This window comes from Hakea prostrata, chromosome 10 (genome assembly GCF_041222555.1).
Source record: "Hakea prostrata isolate BN-2017 chromosome 10, UWA_Hpros_2, whole genome shotgun sequence".
Taxonomy (NCBI): domain Eukaryota; kingdom Viridiplantae; phylum Streptophyta; class Magnoliopsida; order Proteales; family Proteaceae; genus Hakea; species Hakea prostrata.
This window is the reverse complement of record NC_142609.1, coordinates 39,222,502-39,245,459: the sequence shown is the minus strand read 5'-3', so window position 1 is coordinate 39,245,459 and position 22,958 is coordinate 39,222,502. Positions and strand designations below refer to the sequence as shown.

Here is a 22,958-nt window from a genome sequence, read left to right as displayed (position 1 = left end):
ATTCAGTGACTGAGAATGGACTTAGTCTTTCTTTTGCAAGATATAATGTAGACTAACTTGCTACTTCTCTCAATACCAGAGTACTTGTTCTTCAATTTATGCAGATATATGCTATTGAGGGAAAAGTTGTAAGAAATTTTCTAGTTTCCAAGATGATTGAATCATAACAATCACCATAAATAGATTGCATCATAGCAATCACCATAAAACAACATTTGAGTAGTAATATTTACAAATTTACTTTATTATAATTCAAATTGGAACCAAAGAAGAGAAAGAAAGATTATCATAGAAGCATACAGTACTATGAGAGCCAAAAAACTACTCATTTATAGGAGATTGATACTTGTTGTTACATTAATTCTAGCTATGATTTTCCCCAATGTCTTATTACTTCAATTTTAGATCATAGTTCTTTCTCATATCTTAGTTGAAACAAGAAAGAAGAAAAATGATTTATGTATATTGAACTGGATTGTTTTGGATTGTTATGTCCACATATCATGTCAAAAGAGTGGTCATGTATATCCAGTGTTCATAACGAATGCGTTTTTTAGTGTAATTCAATTTTCACCCATTGAACTTTTGAAAAACTGAATTTAAATGTTGATTTTCAAAGTAATTGGTATTTAAATTTTATCCACGCAAACTCTATGATTAGTCATGACTCATGACTCGTTGGCTGGCTTGCTTGAGGAATAATTTCACAAAAATGGAGGACTTTAATGCGAACACAAACTTATTTTGTTAGGAACATTTTTTTTCTTCTTTTTCTTCTAATTAATTTAAAATAGATTTAAAGAAACCAAATTTGTAATGTCTCCATTTCCAAGAAAATCAAAGATGACCTTTTTTTTTTGGTGGTTCTTAATATTGGAGGGACAATGGATGTTCATGTATTTGCATGCATCTCATGTTTATTGTAGAATGCTACAACCATTATTGTGTATTTTTTTTTCTTTGATTAAAAAGTTTTACTTGATTGGCTCTAAATATGGTATGAATGCAAATGTGAGATACATGAAATGGTTGTAAACTTGGCCTTCACTCGTTTTATGTAGAAAATTATTTTGCTGTAGGTGATTTATATGAAAATTCTTCAAGATGGCCAGATTACCTTGAAATATGGACGGTATTGATTATACCTCAGTTTAGGTTTTTTTTTTCCCAATATAAAAATGTGACTCTCCAATTGATTTTTCAGATTTTTGAAACTGGTGGATTGTTTGGCAGCAGTAGATTTTCTTACCCTTGAGGGTTAACCACGTAAATCTTTTGTGTTATGTGTTTAATTTTTCTCTTCTTTCTTTTGTTGTGCGATTATTCCTAGGATTCGATCCTAACAAAATGTTCTCGTGAAAAGAATAAGAAGGGTGAAAAGAAGGGATGCCAAAATGTTACGTGCTAATTTCTTATATTTGTTTCTGTAGTACATTGTAGTCTTATCTTAAACTGACCTCACCCTCTCAACAAGTCAACCCCCAAAACCCTCTAACCCCCTCTAACTGAAAATTGCTTGTGTGCTGCACAATTAATGCACAACACCTGCAGCAAATGATCAAGATATCTCGACCTCAACCATCTATTTTTGAAAAGTGTGTTTTCACACTTTTGAGAAATAGACGATCGAGATAAATCTCGCTCGAGATCTTGATCTCGACTATTTGTAGCACAGATGTGCTTGCGCAACACTGAAATGGAACTGCCTCTAACCCAACACTCTAGCTGTTTCTCTTTTTTGGTAGTAACAGTTAACAGTAGCTGTTTCAAGATTAATCATGATTGGAGTGAGAATTTGCTTATCTAAAGTTGCCCCTTGTTCCTAGGAATACCTGAAAGTAGCTGCACGCAGAGACGATCATATAACTATTGTCATCTGGTTCCTAAAGAAGTCATTCTCGAAAATTATCAAAAGCTTGTCTGTGTTGATTGGGTTGAGATTTGCTTACTGGCTGAGTCAATCCATGTGAATACATTTTGGATGAATTTGGAGAAGGGCCAGATTTTATTTAACTCTTAGCCTAGAAATAGACTGTTTTCAGTGGAAAAATCATGATCACAATGTGAAACCTTACAGTCGATCTGAACTCCTGAGTTCAAATCCTCTATGCTCCCTTCATACCTTTCTTTCATATATTTAGGTCGGTGTTTGTTTTAAGCACTACAAAGACAAATCGAATGTAAACTCCCTCTTAAATATGTGGCGGAAAGTATGAGAAAATAATGTTATACTTCTACTTTAGAGGGGTAGATGATCACAACTCCTCCAGTTAATTCAGTCACCATTAACTATAGTAGCAATAGCTGGTACCAAAGTAAACTATAAATCTCAGGAGAAACGATTAGATTCTTTGCCAAAATGATTGGAGAGAGAAATTTTAGTGAAAATATTTCATTGGAAATAAATAATAGAATATGCCAATGCAGAGCTGTTCTAATGGTAAAACCAACATTTCTTAGTGAAGAGGTCGTGGGTTTGATGCTTGAGACATATATCCCTATCCCCGGCATAATAAAGTCTCTTTGAACCAAAAATAAAAATTAAAAGAATATATTTGATTTGATTTTGCCAACATAGAATTGTTTTGTTGGCAAAATCGATATCTCTGAGTGAAGAGGTCGTGTTTTTCTAAAATAAAAAAAGATAGAGAGGCTTCAAAAGTAAAAACGCCGTTGCCGGGGATCGAACCCGGGTCACCCGCGTGACAGGCGGGAATACTTACCACTATACTACAACGACTTGTAGTTTAAAAGTCATAAGTCTAAGATTTTGATGTTTATTTCTTATTTCCTTCAATGAAACCCCAAACATAAGTGCCCCTGACAGTTTTACTTATAATTCATTTGTTAGAGGCCATTGTACCCATGGAAACCTGCAACAGAGCTAGCAGCTTTTGAATAAACTTATGCATAACTGCATAAGGTACTGGTACCAAATGTATTTACTTACTCCTTGCTTGAAGCCAATGTACAAGGAGAGAGGGTGCAAGAGACATTTTTTTTTTTTTTTTGGGTTTGCCAACCTCGGTTTATAAACCAGTGGTTTGACCAGCGTCACACACCTGGCTGTGGTAGGACACTTGATAATTTAAAACTAACAAAAAAGAAAAAGAAAAAAAAAAGAATTTTTTAGGACTCTTAGGAATTTAAACTAACTAAATCTGATTCTTGATATCCTACCTTAATTAAAAATCTAATTACATAGTTATTCAATAAAAAAATAAATAGACCCTAAAATTATCTCTAAAACCCAACAAAAACATTTCCTATTTTTATCTCCTTGCAAACTAGAAGTGGGGTCCACCAAAAATGAAAATTTTAGGATTATGAGGCAGTTCTACAGAATTGCTGTATATTTAGACACAAGTTTTTCAACAATGAAGGGAAAGAATCAGTGCAAAAAACATGAGACAGGAATAGCATGTGAGATATAAGTACTACATCAAAGAAAAAATTACTCGGGGTAGGACTGCATAGGAAAATTGCCCTTTGACTTTGTTTGTGTGAAAGCTTTCGTCGCCAATTGGCCCTTACCAAAGGGAAAACAGTTGGTTGGCTGGTTGCTAGGCAGGGAATGACACTATAATGCTCCCTTGGCAAATGGCTTTTGAACGGGATTTTTCATGTCAAAATAAATATATAATACCTCAACCATAACTTGGGTATGACTCAAATGCCTCAACAGCTTTTTGATTTTCTGTTTGGTGGTGAATGATGTTTGTAATCTGTATCAGCTAGCATGGTTACACAGCAGGCTCATCAGGTCTGAAATGGCTTAATAGCACTTTATCATTAGTCCAAGACCTCACAAAAGAGCCACTGTGAACATAATTCACAAAAAAATTTCGTTTCATGAATTCATCAGAGGAATTAACAGGAAACTTTTAACACCCAATGTTTAATTTACTTTGTTGCATGTTCAGTCCAAGTATTCTGTTATTTCTGCTATTTATGTATATTGGGTGTGTAATGTATATGCTATGTGCATTCCTATTAATGTAATGAACTTGATTGAGATGTTTGGTTCCACCTTGATAGCTGGTCTAACAACAAATTTTACAGCCCAAAGGAAACAATACTCAGTTTAAGAGCAATATGAACAGAAAAAATGTGTAAAACTCAGCATCATCCCAAACAAATGGGATCAGCTAAATGGATCATTTTTCTGCAATCAACTCTATTCATAGTCAGAGTTGATAGTTGATACTAGTCAGCAGCTATGCATTTCTTTCTCACCACTAGTTCCAGATTCATTTTAGGCCTACCATGTTGTTGTGTGTTGATATTATACCATTGTAATCATTTATAATCATTTCCATTGTAATCATTTGTAATCATATATAATCATTTTAGGTGAATATTCTACATTTATAATCATTTCCATTTTCTCCCAAAGCAATTCTATAAACGTGTAAATTAGAACTTGATTGTTTATTACCTCTCATCTTAGTGCTGATGAGTTTGTCAGATTTAGTTCTTTTCTTCTCAAGTATGTATATATTTTTTCTTTCTTCCTATCGTCTCCTGCTTGTCACCTTAACTACATATAACTTCCAATAATTTTCTCACAAATCACATGAAAGGTGTTTTTGACATCAATTACATGTAAAAGATAATAATCCTTTTGAAAAGAATTCAAGAGACCTATAAATGGTAAATTATATAGAGACCCCTATATTTGGTGTTTGAGTGTTTCTGATCTGAATTACTTATCCTATTATTTCTATTTTTCTTATTGCTGACATGATTTACTCCAATATCTTATATTCCTTAAATTTTTATAATTGTAACTCTTTATCATAATCTCTTGAGAAATAAGAAAAGACATATATATTTTATATAAGGTGAAAGGAGATGTTTATTTTAGATAAAGAAATTATAGGTTGTTATAACTATACATCACGTTAAAATTCATGGTGGTCTTGTGTATCCAACGTTCATAGCAAATGCATTTTCTTCCATAAATTAAACCACATTTGAGATACATGGTGATTTTTTCTCTTTTCTCTTACTAAAATGTATCATAAAATCATTAGCGAATTTTCGTGATTGCCTCAATGTTACACAAATGTTACACAATTAATGCATAACATAGATGCAACTAACGGTGAGGATTGAAACTTGTGGTCGAGATCCACTCGCTTTGCATGTATTTTTTTTTAATATTTTTTGAACTATACCCAACTGAACCCCCCCAAAAAAAATGCGAAACGAGTGGTCCAGATCAAAATCTCCACCACAAGTTTTGATCCTCACCATTAGTTGTACCATACTGTACATTAATTTGAATAGCACTGAAGCACGATCTTAATAATTTTAGTGATCGAATTATTCGCCATTTAGAATATATAGAAAGTTTCAGTCTGTCAAATTCAAAGTATTTTGTTCATGATTTCAATCATTTTCGGAAGTTACACTGAACCATAAAACTTATTTCACTGCAGACCATTTGGCCCTATTTTAAATATTTGTGTACCTTAACCCTTATCTAAAATGAAAAAGAATCATGGATTGTTTCAACTATACACCAACAATATGTTAGATGTACATTTAAAGAACAATAGAAAGAATCGTTTTAGCAAAAATCTATCATCTGTTTTTCTGTTCTCTAAGAATAAAATAATGCCTCCTTAAGTTTTGTTTTTTTACTCAATAGTGAGTTGTTTTTGGCAAGACGTAAATTCATTGAGCACTAGAGCTGTGAGAAATATTGACATCTGTTAGAAAAAATACGAGGAAATCATGAATCAAAACAGAAACTAGGCGAAAGAATACAAAAATTTAATGTGGTTCATACAATAATATGATGTGTTACGCTCACAGGCCAAGAAGAAGACCTTTCCACTATGTAAAAGAAGAAAATAATAGAGATCTTTCAACCAATCACCAAAATGACATTACAAAAACTCTCACCAAAACTCTAAAGTGAAAATCTCAAATCTCAGAATGACCTCATAGGCGAACATTGGGTATATATATTCATAGAGTTTAATCAGATGAACGGGTTGATCCATTAGGTCAGGTTAGCCCAAGCCGTCTACTCCCATCAAAGATATCCCAGATCAGTCATTTGGGTAGTCCACAAAAATATGTCAATATGAGCCCATCATCAAAGTCGAGTACAAAAATTTGGATCACTACATAACATCCAAATTACACAAATCCGAGACCCAAGGATTCGTTTTTTGCCATATTTTTCGCAATTCAATTGAAAGTTGGAGTCTCTTGAAACAAATTCAAAGCAAATAGACCTAGAGAAATTTTCAGCTAATTGATGTCTGATGCACAAGAGTTTAGATTTGTCTGCTAAATCAATTTGTGGAATCTAACTCCACCACTGAACAATTAGCTCCAATACTAATGGCCTGCAGTAAACCCTCTCTTATTGCAAGGCCGTGAGTAGATTTCTAACTGAGTTTCTAATCAAGTCCACTCTTCTTTAAGTCTTGATAGAAGTATAAATAACATAACTTCCAAACCACTAAATTTACCATTACAATTTGAAAATTTTAACTAATTCTAAATGATTAAATAATTAAAAAAGCAAGTTCTTTTTTTAAAAGAAAATTTCTAAATGATTCATTGTTGAAAGAATGATGATCATGAGTACTTCTTGTCATATAAATTCTAGAAGAAAAAAAAACTCCATTAGAGTTCTTTTATTAGGCCTTAAAATCAAATTGGGTCTCATGGGTCGCTAAAGTTATGTTTGGGTCCAGTTTAAACTGAGAGTTATTAGTCCTCTTAAAGGGAAATTGTTTCGAGTTTGGATTAAGGAAGGGAAACTTGATTTTTATATTGTGATTAGAACATTCAATGCATCGTCATTAGTTGACCACCTCACTGCTATCGCATTCCAGCTGCACCTCCCATAATCTGATTATAAAGAAACTGCATAATAAAATGTTTCTAATGAAACTCACTCTTAATTCAATGTACTGCTAGAAAGAAAGATAATAACGCATTAATCTTTTTCTATTCTAATTCAGTAATTTTCCTGGAATCCCAGACAAATTACTGTTTTCCAAGTACTTAACAAATTGAAAAAAATAAAGTATCGTAAAGATTTTAATTTCAGCTTTTACGAACAAATTGGTGGACGTGCCGGAGTGGTTATCGGGCATGACTAGAAACATGTGGGCTCTGCCCGCGCAGGTTCGAATCTTGAAGACGTAGCACCCTTCTCGTCTTCTTCAAGCTCAACCTTTTCTCCTTCCTCACAACTCGTAATCTTTACGAAGGTGTTGGTTTTCATCCATGTCTCTCACACAGTTGGCTTAGTCATTGATTGACAGAGCATGGGGTTAGTCTTTCTTTTGCATGATATAATGGAGATTAACTTGCTACTTCTCTCAATACAAGAGCACTTGTTCCTCAATTTATGCAGAGATATGCTATTGAGGGAAAAGTTGTAAGAAATTTTCTAGTTTCCAAGAAGATTGAATCATAATTAACAATCACCATGAATAGATTGCAACATAGCAATCACCATAAAACAACATTTGAGTAATCATATTTACAAATTCATTTTATTATAATTCAAACTGGAATCAAAGAAAAGAAAGAAAGATTATCATAGAAGCATATAATAATATGAGGGATAAAAGACTACAGCTTTATAGGAGATGGATACTTGTTATCAGATTAATTCTAGCCATGATTTTCCCCAATGTCTTATTACTTCAATTTTAGATCATAGTTCTTTCTCATATCTTAGTTGAAACAAGAAAGAAGAACAAGGATTTATATATATTGAACTGGGTTGTTATGTCTACATATCATGTCAAAACATGGGTCATGTATATCCAGTGTTCATAACAAATGCGTTTTTTAGTGTAATTCAATTTTCACCAATTGAACTTTTGAAAAAATGAATTTAAATGTTGATTTTCAAAGTAATTGGTATTTAAATTTTATTCACGCAAACTCTATGATGAGTCATGACTCGTTGGCTGGCTTGCTTGAGGAATAATTTCACAAAAAGGGAAGACTTTAATGCGAACACAAATTTATTTTGTTAGGAACAAATTTTTTTTTTTATAACTAATTTAAAATAGATTTAAAGAAACCAAACTTGTAATGTCTCCATCATCCAAGAAAATCAAAGATGAGCTTTTTTTTTTGTGGTTCATAATATTGGAGGGAAAATGGATGTTCATGTATTTGCATGCATCTCATGTTTATTGTAGAATGCTACAACCATTATTGTGTATTTTTTTTTTTTTGATTAAAAAGTGTTAGTTGATTGGCTCTAAATATGGTATGAATGCAAAAGTGGGATACATGAAATGGTTGTATACTCGGCCTTTGCTTGTTTTATGTAGAAAATTATTTTGATGTACCTGATTTATATGAAAATTCTTCAAGATTGCCAGATTACCCTGAAATAGGGATGGTATTGATTATATCTCAGTTTAGGGGGTTTTTTTTTTCCAATATAAATATATGACTCTCCACTTGAATTTTCAGATTTTTGAAATTGGTGGATTGTTTGGCAGCAGTAGATTTTCTTTCCCTTGAGGGTTAACCACGTAAATCTTTTGTGTTCTGTGTTTTAACTTTTCTCTTCTTTCTTTTGTTGTGCGATTATCCCTAGGATTCGATCCTAACAAAATGTTGTCGTGAAAAGAATAAGAAGGGTGAAAAGAAGGGAAGCCAAAATGTTACGTGCTAATTTATTATATTTGTTTTTGTAGCACATTGTAGTCTTATCTTAAACTGACCTCACCCCCTCAACAAGTCAACCCCCAAAACCCTCTAACCCCCTCTAACTGAAAATTGCTTGTGTGCTGCACAATTAATGCACAACACCTGCAGCGAATGGTCAAGATATCTCGACCTCGACTCTATTTTTGAAAAGTGTGTTTTCACACTTTTGAGAAACAAATGGTCGAGATAAATCTCAGTCAAGCGTTTGCAGCACAGATGTACTTGCACAACATTGAAATCGAACTGCCTCTAACCCAACCCTCTAGTTGTTTCTCTTTCTTGGTAGTAACAGTATAGCTGTTTCAAGATTAATCATGATTGGAGTGAGAATTTGCTTATCTAAAGTTGCCCCTTGTTCCTAGGAATACCGGAAAGTAGCTGTGATCAGAGAAGATCACATAGCTTATTGTTATACTGGTTCTTGAAGAAAGCCCGGAAATCTAAAGCCTGTCTTTGTTGATTTGGGTTTAGATTTGCTTACTGGCTGAGTCAATCCATGTGAACATATTTTGGATGAATTTGGAGAAGGTAGCCTAGAAATAGACTATTTTAAGTGGAAAAATCAATATCACAATGTGAAACCTTACTTGAAAATGAGGTTGATAAGTATAAAAAAATCAACCGGACCGAACCACGGTCGGTTCAATTGTCCCGGTTGGGATCGGTTCATGTCCCGGTCGGGAACCGTTCAATTGTCTCGGTCGGGACCAGTTCAAGAATCAAGTTAAGAGGTATCATAAGCATGAAGGAATTTGAACAGTTATAGAAGGATCGAGACGTGATTCCTTTAAATTCGGGATAGACAATCATGCCTATTATGGAAACCTCAACCAACTCAAAGGAAAAGGGAAAAAAACCTACGATCAGACAGCTACAAAGGAAGATCATGGATTGATCCCGCAGTCAAGGATGGGAGGTAAACCCTATATAAACCAAAGGTTTGCACGCATTAAATGTATCTAAATTGTTTTCCCTCTATTAACATTATTCAATTAAGTTCTGCAACCAGCCAAAGCTCTGTGGTGATCTCTTGTTAATTTAACCTTCAAAGGTGGCTTTCCGACCTGTAGTCGGCCCATGTCTAACCATGTTTTGCAGGTAAGTTTTAAGGAATCCGAGGGTCAAGCAAGTTTTGGACGCATCAAATGTTCACTTCTTGAAGAGTCCAAGTCTTATATTGGTATTCGGTGTGAGAGGAGCATAGTCGATCTCAACTCCTGAGTCCATATCCTCTATGGTCCCCTCATACCTTTCTTTTGCATATTTAGGGGGGATTTTGTCTTACAAAGATAAATGGAAGGTAAACTTCCTCTTAAATATGTGGTTAAGAGTATGAAAAAAATAATATTTTATCAAGAGGGTAGAGGATCACAAGATTCACAACACCTTCGGGCTTCAAAAATATAATCGCCGTTGCCGGGGATCGAACCCGGGTCACCCGCGTGACAGGCGGGAATACTTACCACTATACTACAACGACTTGGTGCTCAAAGGTCATAATTCTTAGGTTTTCATGTTTATTTCTTATTTCTGTCAATCAAACCCCAAACATAAGTGCCCGCTGACAGTTTTACTTATAATTCATTTGTTAGAGTCCATTGTACCCATGAAAACCTGCAACAGAGCTTGCAGTTTTTGAATAAACTTATGCATAACTGCATTAGGTACTGGTACCAAATGTATTTACTTACTCCTTGCTTGAAGCCAATATACAAGGAGAGAGGGTGCATGAGACAATGAAGCTGTTGGATGAGATAATTGCAAACACACAAAGCTAAAGTTTTAATTCAATTTTTTTTCTTCTTCCAATTTTTGTGCTCAATAAGCTGATAAAGGGACATTCTTTAATACAAAAACAGCTATAGTATGACACTTGATAATTTAAAACTAACAAAAAAAAAGAAGAAAAAGAAGAAGTTTTTAGGACTCTTAGGAATTTAAACTTACTAACTCTGATTCTTGATATTCTACCGGAATTAAAAATCTAATTACATAGTTATTCAATAAATAAATAAATAGACCCTAAAATTATCTCTAAAATCCAACAAAAACACTTCCTATTTTTATCTCCTTGCAAACTAGAAGTGGGAACCACCAAAAATGAAAATTTTAGGATTATGAGGCAGTTCTACAGAATTGCTGTATATTTAGACACAAGTTTTTCAACACTGAAGGGAAAGAATATAATCAGTGCAAAATACATGAGACAGGAAGAACATGTGACATAGAAGTACTACATCAAAGAAAAAATTACTGGGGTAAGGCTGCGTAGGAAAGTTTTCCTTCAATTTTGTTTGTGCGGAAGCCTTCATCACCAATACCAAAGAGAAAACAGTTGGTTGGCTGCTGGTTGCTAGGCAAGGAACGACTATAATGCTCCCCTGGCAAATGGCTATTGAACGGGAATTTTCATGTAAATATAAATGTATAATACCTCAACCATAAGTGTTGGGTATGACTCAAATGCCTCAACAGCTCTTTGGTTTTCTGTTTGGTGGTGGATGATGTATGTAATCTGTATCAGCTAGCATGGTTACACTGCAGGCTCATCAGGTCTGAAATGGCATAATAGCACTTTATCATTAGTCCAAGTCCTCACAAGAGAGCCACTGTGAACATAATCCACAAAAAAATCTCGTTTCATGAATTCATCAGAGGAATTAACAGGAAACTTTTAACACCCAATGTTTAATTTACTTTGTTGCATGTTCAGTCCAAGTATTCTGTTATTTCTGCTATTTGTATACCAGGTGTGTAAGATGACAATTGATACTAATCTCTTGATGTATATGCCGTGTGTATTCCTATTAATTAATGATGTACCTGTGGATGGAGAAGTTGATTGAGATGTTGTGGTTCCACCATCTTGATAGCTGGTCAACAGCAAATTTTACAGCCCAAAAGGAAACAATACTCAGTTCAAGAGCAAATATGAACAGAAAAATGTGTAAAACTCAGCATCATCCCAAACAATTGGGATCAACTAAATGGATCCTTTTTCTGCAATCAACTCTATTCATGGTCAGAGTTGATAGTTGATACTAGTCAGCAGCTATGCATTTCTTTCTCACCACTAGGTTCCAGAGTCATTTTAGGCCTACCATGCTGTTGTGTGTTGATATTATACCATTGTAGCACTCTTACATAACAGATTGACGTTTTGGGATAACTGATGGTAACTATAGTGATGTATGAAACAATGAAGTCAGAATCAAACTCAGGCAGTACTGTTTCCTTGGCTTTAAGACTGCCCAAGGAGTCAAAGAAAGCTTTCACAGCTCTCAGCTCTTGGATCCACATATTCAGATAACTCAAGAATAAAACAGAATGGAAAAATTATCTGCTGTCCTTGACTGAGCGTTTCGTTCTTATGATCTTATCTTGGAATTTAATCACAAAATCATCCCTGCACTTCGATTCATTGTAGCCACAAATATTATTCTTTAGTGTATTAGTAAATAAATGGCCCTGTCTTGGGAAAAGCAATGTGGAGCTTAATAGAGACTTCTCATCTGCCTGGACTTTACAAATCAAGCTGCTTTGTTCTTTGACAACACACTGTTTGCCTTTCAAAATTGTCCTAATATATAGTCTAATAAAACAGTTCTAGTTGTTCAGGAAGAGAATTCCCATGCAGACTTGGGGTAGGACTGGACCTGGTGTAAACGAATTGGGTAGTGGTAATATCATATCTGTATTTTATTATATTTGGACCAATTTTTTGGAATGGATCAATCGATTCGGATGATATTCAGATAGTTATTTTTCTAAACAAATTCTTCTAATAGGTAGAATGCGGATGAATACAAGTTTTGCTGCCTGATGACATCTTTCCATTTTATTTAGGGGTTAGGTTGAATTTAAGAATTGCAAATTTTTTTTTTTTTTTTTTTTTTGTTTTTTTTTTTTTTTTTTTTTTTTTTTTTTTTTTTTGTGGCCCCGGCCGGGGCCCCCCACCCAGGGCTCCCTTCTGGGCCCCCGTCAATTCTTCTCAATAGGTAGACATGCAGATTGAATACAAGTTTTTGACAGCCTTGTTATTTTGACCTCACATATCATTTTAGCTTTGGGTTTATTAAATTCCTCACTATGATGGTTCTTTTATTTATTTAGTAGAAAATTTAGAAAGTATTGAAATTAAAATTTTTTTTTTTAAAAAAAAGAAAAAAATTAAAAAGTACTTAATAGAATAGTTTATTGGATGGATAATAATCAATAAGGAGTATTATCATATTTGCATCATATTAAAAACATGACGCATTTGGAAACCCCTAAAGAGATACGAATGCAAATCAAAAAATTTGGTTGTCCGTTTACACCCCTAGTAGAAGTCATAAATGTACATCTTATGCTCATCTATCCTCACTGTCTAAAATGCCAAACTTGCTTCTTTTTTTCTTTTCTTTTATCGAGCTCAACCCTATAGAAGAGGCATGCAGATCCTCTCCACCCAACTATTCGTCTTCCCATCTCTCCCCCGCTCCTAGGCCCCACCTTCATTTTTTCCCCCTGATGGTATAAAGAGGTGATGCAGTAGTGGTGAATTGTTTGGGAGTGAGCTTGGGACCACTAGGCCACCACCTACGGTGGTTTCCCCTCCCCCTTCTTCTTCTCATTTGTGAGGTGATGACCTGGGGACAACCCATCTGAATGGAGTGGACTTGAATTCAGTTTAAGAGTTTCTCCTGTAGTTATCCTGAGAGTGAAAGGTGGCAGTGATCATGGTCAACTAATAAGCTTTCCATGCAAAGTCAGAAAAAATCGAAAAAAATAGGACCATACTTTGTTTAGACTAATGTATCCCCGGTATGGCAAAATTACTAATCCAACCTTTAACTTTGTCTAAGATTACTAATGCCCCACTACCGAGTTACTAAAGTCTATGATGTTGCATCTCAATTTTTAAGAATCGCAAAATACCCTTTTACCTATCTCTTACTTATTTACCCTTTGTCAAGTTCCATCCAAACTCATAATGTAGAAAAAAAATAATCATAATCTATAAAAAAAAGCACCAAAAGAAAGAAATAATAGTTGAATAGAGCTAAAATCGAACGGGGAGTATATCAACTCAAATTGTTGTTCATCACCTACTTCCTTGCCTTCCAAGGTTTAGTCGTGAATTTCTAACTAGATCGTCGGAGGTGAAAACTCCCCACGGGTGAGTTCATCTTTTCGAAATCAAAAAACCGGCCACCAACAGGGGATGATTGTGGCCTGCAACAGTGAGAGTGTGGACTTGGGGGACAACCCATCTGGGTGGAGAGGACTTGAATTCCTATAAGAGTTTCTGATGTAGTTATCATGAGAATTGAAAAAGACAAAAAATGAAAAATAAGAAACGTGGCAGTGATCATGTGTAAGAGCATGGACATACAAACTAATGAGCTTTCCACAATTTGAAAAAAAGGTTTAGTAAAAAGACAAAGTGCACAGCACCCAAAAAAAAACATGCATGATCAACTAAAAGCAAGCTAGATTTGCTCTCATTTTTCATTAGCTGATTTCTCACAACTCTAACTAAATTTTCAGATCCCCTTCCATACATTGAAAATTTGAAAAAAAATTAGAAGTTAACAGATTGATTGAAACATGATGCTCCTTGGTTAAAGGGTTGATGAAGGGTGGATGGATGGTTGATGCACTAAAGGCTGTAGAGAATATGAATCCTTGATTAAGAGTTTGAATTATTTTTCCGTCAGAAATATAAATTACTTTTTCGTAAAAAATATAAGATTAATGTTTTTAGAAGGTTGCATCATGGCAATCACCACGTATTCTATTTAAATAATATGCCATGACCACGTATTTTATTTAAATAATAAACATACAAATTCATTTGTCTTTGAACCAACAAAAAAATGAAAAATCACATTAGGGAAATCTTTTTTCTTCAAATAATGACAATGGTTTGTCCAAAAAAAAAAAAAAGATTAATGACAATAAATACTTCTCTCCCTACTGCAATGGTAATTGTTTCTCATATGGATTGCTTCTCATATTATTTCTCTTTTTCTAGTTGTTACATGATTTACTCCAATATCTTATTTCTTTAAAATTTTATCACTGTGATTCTTCCTCATAATTTACTCAGAGAACGAGGAAAATATATCTTTGTAGAAGTTGAAAGGAACTGTTTATTTTAGATAAAGAAATTATAGGTTATTATAATTATATATCACGTTAAATTCATGGTGGTCTTATATATCGAATGTTCATAGCAATTGTGTTTTCTTCTATAAATTTATCTTCATATTATGAGGCATTAGTCTTTTGCGAGTTGGACAACCCCTCAAGGTTGTATCAAATCAAATGTTATAAAATAATCTTCTTTGTGATAAAAATGTTATATAAAGAATGAGCAAATTGCACTGGCACCCCAAAATGGAGACCTTAAAGCACTGCCACCCCACTTTATATTTTAAAAGCACAAAGATCCCAAAATTGGATTTTCATTGGATATATTTGTCCAATTTGTCATTGAAAAACTTTCAGACAATGTTTATTATTGGGATATTTTTGAAAATAAGCAGTGATTTAATTGCTTTCAGTGATTAGAGTTTTTCCGTAAAAAATAAGTTCATTAAGCATGAAAGCTGTTACAAACATTGACATCCAAATTACATGAATTTAGAAGGTAAGGATTGATTTTTTCCTAAACTTTTGGTAGTTGGAGTTCTTTGAAACAAATTTAAAAGATATAGACTCAAAAGAGTTTTTCAATTGAATGATGCCTAATATCATTGGTTCCATGTACAGGTAGGAGCAAAAGTTCAGATTTATGAATCAAGTCTTCTGAATCTAACCCCACCACTAAATGATCAGCTTTGGTTCTGGTGGCTTACAATAAACCCTCTCCAATTGCAAAGTGTTTCTGTTATACTAACTAAGGTGCATGTAGTTTCAACAGTAAAGGTTGTGACCAGATTTCCAACAGAGTTTCTCCGTCCATTCTTAAATATAGATGCCCAAACAGCATCACAATTTAATTTTAGCCAAGCTTTGGAAGGTGGTAACCACAAAGATTGATTTTCAGAGTTTGAAGGCATCAAAGCTTGATAGTTTTTAAGATAATTGAGACCAATATCATATATGTATCCTATTATATTCGGACGGATTGGATTAATATCCTATCATTTTCCGAATAGATTTAGTCGGATTCGAATGATATTCGGATACTTTTATTTCTAGATAAATTCTTCTAAATGGGTGCGGATGCAAATTGAATACTAGTTTTTAACTATCTGTTGATATCTTTAGTTTTATTTGTGACAATTAAGTTTGAAATTTAAGAATTTAGTAGCTTTTCTCCGCTCAACTGCCTGTCCTCCCATCCCCCCTCTCCTCCTTCACATTTGTGAGCATGGGGCATTGGGGCATGGAGGGGACGGCCTGTTTGAGTAGAGAGGATTTGGATTCATGGGAAGAGCAAACAAATAAAAATATAAGAGATAATTACTATTGCACCTTATACTTTAGTTTCATTACTAATAAAACCACACATTCTTTATGAAATTACTATTGTCCCCTTCACTTCTGATGGTATTAAATGGCTACTAACATGGAATATGTAATGTCTATTTTTGTCTTCACTAAAATTAAGAAGTCAAAAAGATGACATTACTCTCATTTATGGAAACTATATTGAATGCCAATTATATCCTTAAAATCTTATATTATAGAATCAATTTTGGATTTGAAAGCGACTATTTGTCTCCATTTAAAATATGATGAAAACCCATATCAAGAAAGTTTATGAATGAATTACCTCTTGAGATCTTGCATCTTCGTCTCTAATTCTATCAAAATGTACATGGTAAAGACGAACTGTTTCATAGTATAATTTTAAGTCCTAACAGAACGAGCAATATTTTGGAAAAAAATAAAATAAAATAAAAATTTTCACTAAGTGTGTAGTCATTTTTGAAATTTATATAAAAAAAAAACAACAATTATCTCTCTTGCAACATGATACTTGTAAATGAGGGTCTTACTATTGCACTAAAAAATATAAATCATATAGATTTTAAAGTAAAGTTTTTTTTTTTTTTTTGGGTGCCAACCCCCGTTCCAAGGCTTTGCCCTGACTAATCCGGTGTTCGACCCGGGTCGCGGGGATTTTTTGCATCCACAAGGTTTCGATACCGGAACCTTGCTTAAGCGGACCAAGCTGCTTACCACTTGTACCAACCCCCGTTGGTTAAAGTAAAGGTTATTTTCAATGGAAGTGTTGTACTAAAATTTTATTTTTATTTTCTCCTGAAAATTTAATTCGTGAATTGGTGGGACCACACACTTGTGGTTGTTGAAACTCTCATGCTTTATCTAAATTTTCCAAAATCACAATGATTGAGGTTTTACAAACAAATTAGCATATAAGATGCTAATTGATAGGAAATTTAGTAACATGCAATGGTTAGCATATATTATGTGATTTTCAATTTTCAACTTTGAATTAAATTTAAAATTTCTTCAAATTTAGTTTCTATTTTGAGTTTTATTTAATCACATATTTCCTTCATTTGGTGGTTTTTTTTTAGAAAAAAATGAATTTAAGTTTAATTTACTTCAATAGTTAATTAATGATAGTAGTTATAACTAAACAAAAGGGTAAATAAGTAAAGAGATAACTGCAATGTTATTTTTAGATTATGAAAAAAATATATAGATGCCACATCATCAGAAAACTAACTTGGTTTAACTGTAGGAGCAATAGTAATTGTAGACAAAGTTAAATGTTGAATTAGTAATTTTAAAAAATATAGCAGATAAAGTAGTAATAAAATCAAATTACAAGAGATAACAATAACTATCCTAAAATAAAAACATGACAATGGTCATGTAAAAGCATAGGCACTTAATGAACTTTCGACCATTAAAAGAAAAAAGAAAGCACAATCAACTCAACAATAGAAAGCAAGCTAGATTTACTAATTATCTCTCATTAGCTGATTTCTTAAACCACATTTGAGATACATGGTGATTTTTGCTCTTTCCTCTTACTAAAAAGTATCATTAGCGATTTTTCGTAATTGCTTCAATGTTACATAATTAATGCGTAACACAGATGCAGCTAATGGTGAAGATTGAAACTTGTGGTCGAGATCCACTCGCTTTGCATGTATTTTTTTATATTTTTTGAACTATACCCAACTGAACCCCCCCCCCCCAAAAAATGCGAAACTAGTGGTCCAAATCAAAATCTCCACCACAAGTTTTGATCTTCACCATTAGTTGTACCATACTGTACATTAAAATTGAATAGCATTGAAGCACGATCTTAATAATTTTAGTGATCGAATTATTTGCCATTTAGAATATATAGAAAGTTTTAGTCTGTCAAATTCAAAGTATTTTGTTCATGATTTCAATCATTTTTGGAAGTTACATTGAACCAGAAAATTTATTTCACTGCAGGCCATTTGGCCCTATTTTAAATATTTGTGTACCTTAACCCTTATCTAAAATAAAAAAGAATCATGGATTGTTTCAATTATACACCAACATAATGTTAGACGTACATTTAAAGAACAATAAAAATAATCGTTTTAATAAAAATCTATCATCTGTTTTTCTGTTCTCTAAGAATAAAAGAATGTCTCCTTAAGTTTTGTCTTTTTACTCAATAGTGAGTTGTTTTTGGGAAGACGTAAATTCATTGAGCACTAGAGCTGTGAGAAACATTGAAATCTATTAGAAAAAATACGAGGAAATCATGAATCAAAACAGAAACTAGGGGAAAGAATACAAAGATTTAACGTGGTTCATACAATAATGTGATGTGTTACGTTCACAGGCCAAGAAGAAGACCTTTCCACTATGTAAAAGAAGAAAATAATTAAGATCTTTCAACCAATCACTAGAATGACATTACAAAACTCTCACCAAAACTCTAAGGTGAAAATCTCAAATCTCAGAATGAACTCATAGGCGAACATTGGGTATATATATTTATAGACTTTAATTAGGTGAACGGGTTGATTTATTAGGTCAGGTTAGCCCAAGCCGTCTACTCCCATCAAAGATATCCCAGATCAGTCATTTGGGTAGTCCACAAAAATATGTCAATATGAGCCCATTTTCAAAGTCGAGTACAAAAATTTGTATCACTACATAACATCCAAATTACACAAATTCAAGACCCAAGAATTCATTTTTTGCCAATTTTTCACAATTCAATTGAAAGTTGGAGTCCCTTAAAACAAATTTAAAGCAAATAGACTCAAAGAAATTTTCAGCTTATTGATATTTGATGCGCAGGAGTTTAGATTTGTCTGCTAAATCAATTTGTGGAATCAAACTCCACCACTGAACAATTAGCTCCAATACTAATGGCCTGTAGTAAACCCTCTCTTATTGCAAGGCCGTGAGTAGATTTCCAATTGAGTTTCTTATCAAGTTCACTCTTCTTTAAGTCTTGATAGAAGTATAAATAACATATACAAACCACTAGATTTACCATTACAATTTGAAAATTTTAATTAACTAATTCTAAATGATTAAATAATTAAAAAAGCAAGTTATTTTTTTAAAAGAAAAATTAGTATAAAGACTAGTATTTTGCCACTGAGCAACCACTCGAGCTTGTATAAAGTAATGTTATAAAATAAACTTTTTTTTGGGTAGAAATGTTAAAAAAAAATCATTGCCCTACTTCCCTTACAACTCAAAAGAAAGTCATATAATGAGGATTTTTGCCTTCATATCTTAGTAATCTGTATCAATGCATTGGGCATTGGCATTTTGTCTTGTCTTATACTTTTAAATGTATGGCAGAGGCCAAATTTATGTAAGAGCAAAATGCCCAATGCCCTTTCCATGTTCAGAACTTGTAGCACCAAAGAAAATAAATTTTAAAATAGTTCTTATTATGTGATCATGATCCCTATGCTTACCTGTTGAAATATGGAATATAAAATAAAGGATTTTGTGCAGGCTAGCATCATAGTTACCACATATTTCTTTTGGGACTTGAGAGATACACATTCAAATTCACTAAAGAAAAGATTCATTGTTGAAAGAATGATGATCATGAGTACTTCTTGTCATATAAATTCTAGAAAAAATCCCACCGAGAGTTCTTTATAGGCCTTAAAATCAAATTGGGTCTCATTGGTCGCTAAAGTTATGTTTGTTGATTTTTTTGGGAGATGAGAATCTTGAAGGTTTTCTATGATAGTTTGGGGATCTAGAAGTTGGTTTCCTGTGGAATTTGGAGTTAATGGGTGGTGATTTACCAGCCAGGCGGTGGCTAGATAGCTCTGTTTCCATGATTCTTATCAGTGTACAGGAGGACTCTCGGCTACTATTCATCTGTGATGAGATGTGTTTTTTTTTTTTTTTTTTTTTCTATTTTCAAGTTGCATTGTTATCTTGTGAATAATATGAATAAATTTTGAACTTTTAGCTTGGACTAATCTGATTTAGTTTGATATCTCAGTTGTTCTCTTCCTGGAGTAGAACTGTGAAACTATCATTTATGTCTCTATTTTATGCACCAGGTTGACCACCTCACTGCTATCGCATTCCAGCTGCACTTCCTACAATATGATTATAGAGATGGATCATTCATTTTGATTCAAGTTGTACCATCTGATGGGGTTCAGAGGGTTCTGATCACCAGATTCCCATACATGCATTTGGATTTGATTCTGATTAATGTCATCTTGAGCAGTTGAAGTAGGAATGTCCCAATAATTTACCAACTATCATGAATCTTGCTATATATATATATATGAAGGGCAATAATATGATTCTTTTATGAAAGAATCATCTTCCTAATAAAACAAGACAAAAAGAATTTGTGTTTACATGCAGTTGGGTTTGATTCTGATAAGACCCACATCTTGAGCAGTTGAAGGTGTGAATGTCCCAATCATTTACCAACGTATATGTAATCCCCCATCCCGATATATATTAAAAGGGCAATTTTAGTATTCACTTTCACATTTTTTGGCACCCAAATGCTTTTCATGGTTGAAGAATGATAATTTTCGACAGTTACATTCTAAGAATTAACTAACCATGCACAATATTATGTTTTCCTAATACAATTAGAGATACTGTAATTCCCAAAAACTATACTTATTATTGGAGTTTGAAATTAATAAAAGTTACACAAGAGTCAATGCCCTGTCTGTTAAAACTCAAAAGACCTTGAGAACTTTGTCACTGCCCTTTCATAAAAATATCTATTCTGTAATAGGACAAAATGAAAAAGTTCAAGCAGGAACTCTTGCGATAATTTTGATTTCAGCTTTTATAAACAAACTGGTGGACGTGCCGGAGTGGTTATCGGGCATGACTAGAAATCATGTGGGTTCTGCCCGCGCAGGTTCGAATCCTGCCGTTCACGCTTTTTATTTTGATGATTTTCACTTTGGATGAAGCTTCTCATCGGTGGGCTTTTCCCCTCCTGAGACCTCATAACCCTTCTCGTTTCCAAGAAAATTGAATCATAACAATCACCATAAAACAACATTTGAGTAGTCATATTTACAAATTCATTTTATTATAATTCAAATCGGAATCAAAGAAAAGAAAGAAAGACTATCATAGAAGCATATAATAATATGAGAGATAAAAAACTACAGTATTATAGGAGATGGATAGTTGTTATCAGATTAATTCTAGCCATGATTTTCTCCAATGTCTTATTACTTCAATTTTAGATCATAGTTCTTTCTCATATCTTAGTTGAAACAAGAAAGAAGAACAAATATTTATATATATTGAACTGGATTGTTATGTCTACATATCAGGTCAAAACATGGGTCATGTATATCCAGTGTTCATAACAAATGCGTTTTTTTAGTGTAATTCAATATTCACCATTGAACTTTTGAAAAAATAAATTTAAATGTTGATTTTCAAAGTAATTGGTATTTAAATTTTATTCACGCAAACTCTATGATGAGTCATGACTCGTTGGCTGGCTTGCTTGAGGAATAATTTCACAAAAACGGAGGACTTTAATGCGAACACAAACTAATTTTGTTAGGAACAATTTTTTTTTCTTTCTTTTCCTAACTAATTTAAAATAGATTAAAGAAACCAAATTTGTAATGTTTCCATCATCCAAGAAAATCAAAGATGAGCTTTTTTTTTTTTGGTGGTTCATAATATTGGAGGGACAATGGATGTTCATGTATTTGCATGCATTTCATGTTTATTGTAGAATGCTACAACCATTATTGTGTATTTTTTTTCTTCGATTAAAAAGCGTTAGTTGATTGGCTCTAAATATGGTATGAATGCAAAAGTGGGATACATGAAATGGTTGTAAACTCGGCCTTCGCTTGTTTTATGTAGAAAATTATTTTGGTGTACTTGATTTATATGAAAATTCTTCAAGATGGCCAGATTACTCTGGAATATGGACGGTATTGATTATATCTCAGTTTAGGGTTTTTTTTTTTTTTCAATATAAATATGTGACTCTCCACTTGAATTTTCAGATTTTTGAATTGGTGGATTGTTTGGCAGCAGTAGATTTTCTTCCCCTTGAGGGTTAACCACATAAAGCTTTTGTGTTCTGTGTTTTAACTTTTCTCTTCTTTCTTTTGTTGTGCGATTATCCCTAGGATTCGATCCTAACAAAATGTTCTAGTGAAAAGAATAAGACGGGTGAAAAGAAGGGATGCCAAAATGTTACGTGCTAATTTCTTATATTTGTTTCTGTAGCACATTGTAGTCTTGTCTTAAACTGACCTCACCCCCTCAACAAGTCAACCCCCAAACCCAATCCTCTAACTTACCACCCCCAAAACCCTCTAACCCCCTCTAACCAAAAATTGCTTGAGCGCTGCACAATTAATGCGCAACACCTGCAGCGAATGGTCAAGATATCTCAACCTCAATTGTCTATTTTTGAAAAGTGTGTTTTCACACTTTTGAGAAACAAATGGTCGAGATAAATCTCAGTCAAGCGTTTGCAGCACAGATGTGCTTGCGCAACATTGAAATCGAATTGCCTCTAACCCAACCCTCTAGCTGTTTCTCTTTATTGGTAGTAACAATATAGCTGTTTCAAGATTAATCATGATTGAGAATTTGCTTATCTAAAGTTGCCCCTTGTTCCTAGGAATACCTGAAAGTAGCTGTGAACACATAGCTTATTGTTATACTGGTTCCTGAAGAAAGTCCTCAAAAATCTAAAGTTTGTCTTTGTTGATTTGGGTTTAGATTTGCTTACTGGGTGAGTCAATCCATGTGAACATATTTTGGATGAATTTGGAGAAGGTAGCCTA

The 22,958-nt window shown here is 33.5% G+C and overlaps 3 non-coding genes across 3 annotated transcripts; 1 reads left to right on the top strand and 2 right to left on the bottom strand.

Annotated features, from left to right (window-relative positions):
* Positions 1–2,668: 2,668 nt before the first annotated feature.
* On the bottom strand, positions 2,669–2,740 carry TRNAD-GUC (transfer RNA aspartic acid (anticodon GUC)). Its single transcript has one exon. It is a non-coding gene; the product is annotated as a tRNA-Asp (tRNA).
* A 7,377-nt stretch (positions 2,741–10,117) lies between these two features.
* On the bottom strand, positions 10,118–10,189 carry TRNAD-GUC (transfer RNA aspartic acid (anticodon GUC)). The gene has a single exon. It is a non-coding gene; the product is annotated as a tRNA-Asp (tRNA).
* A 10,793-nt stretch (positions 10,190–20,982) lies between these two features.
* On the top strand, positions 20,983–21,064 carry TRNAS-AGA (transfer RNA serine (anticodon AGA)). Its single transcript has one exon. It is a non-coding gene; the product is annotated as a tRNA-Ser (tRNA).
* Positions 21,065–22,958: the final 1,894 nt, after the last annotated feature.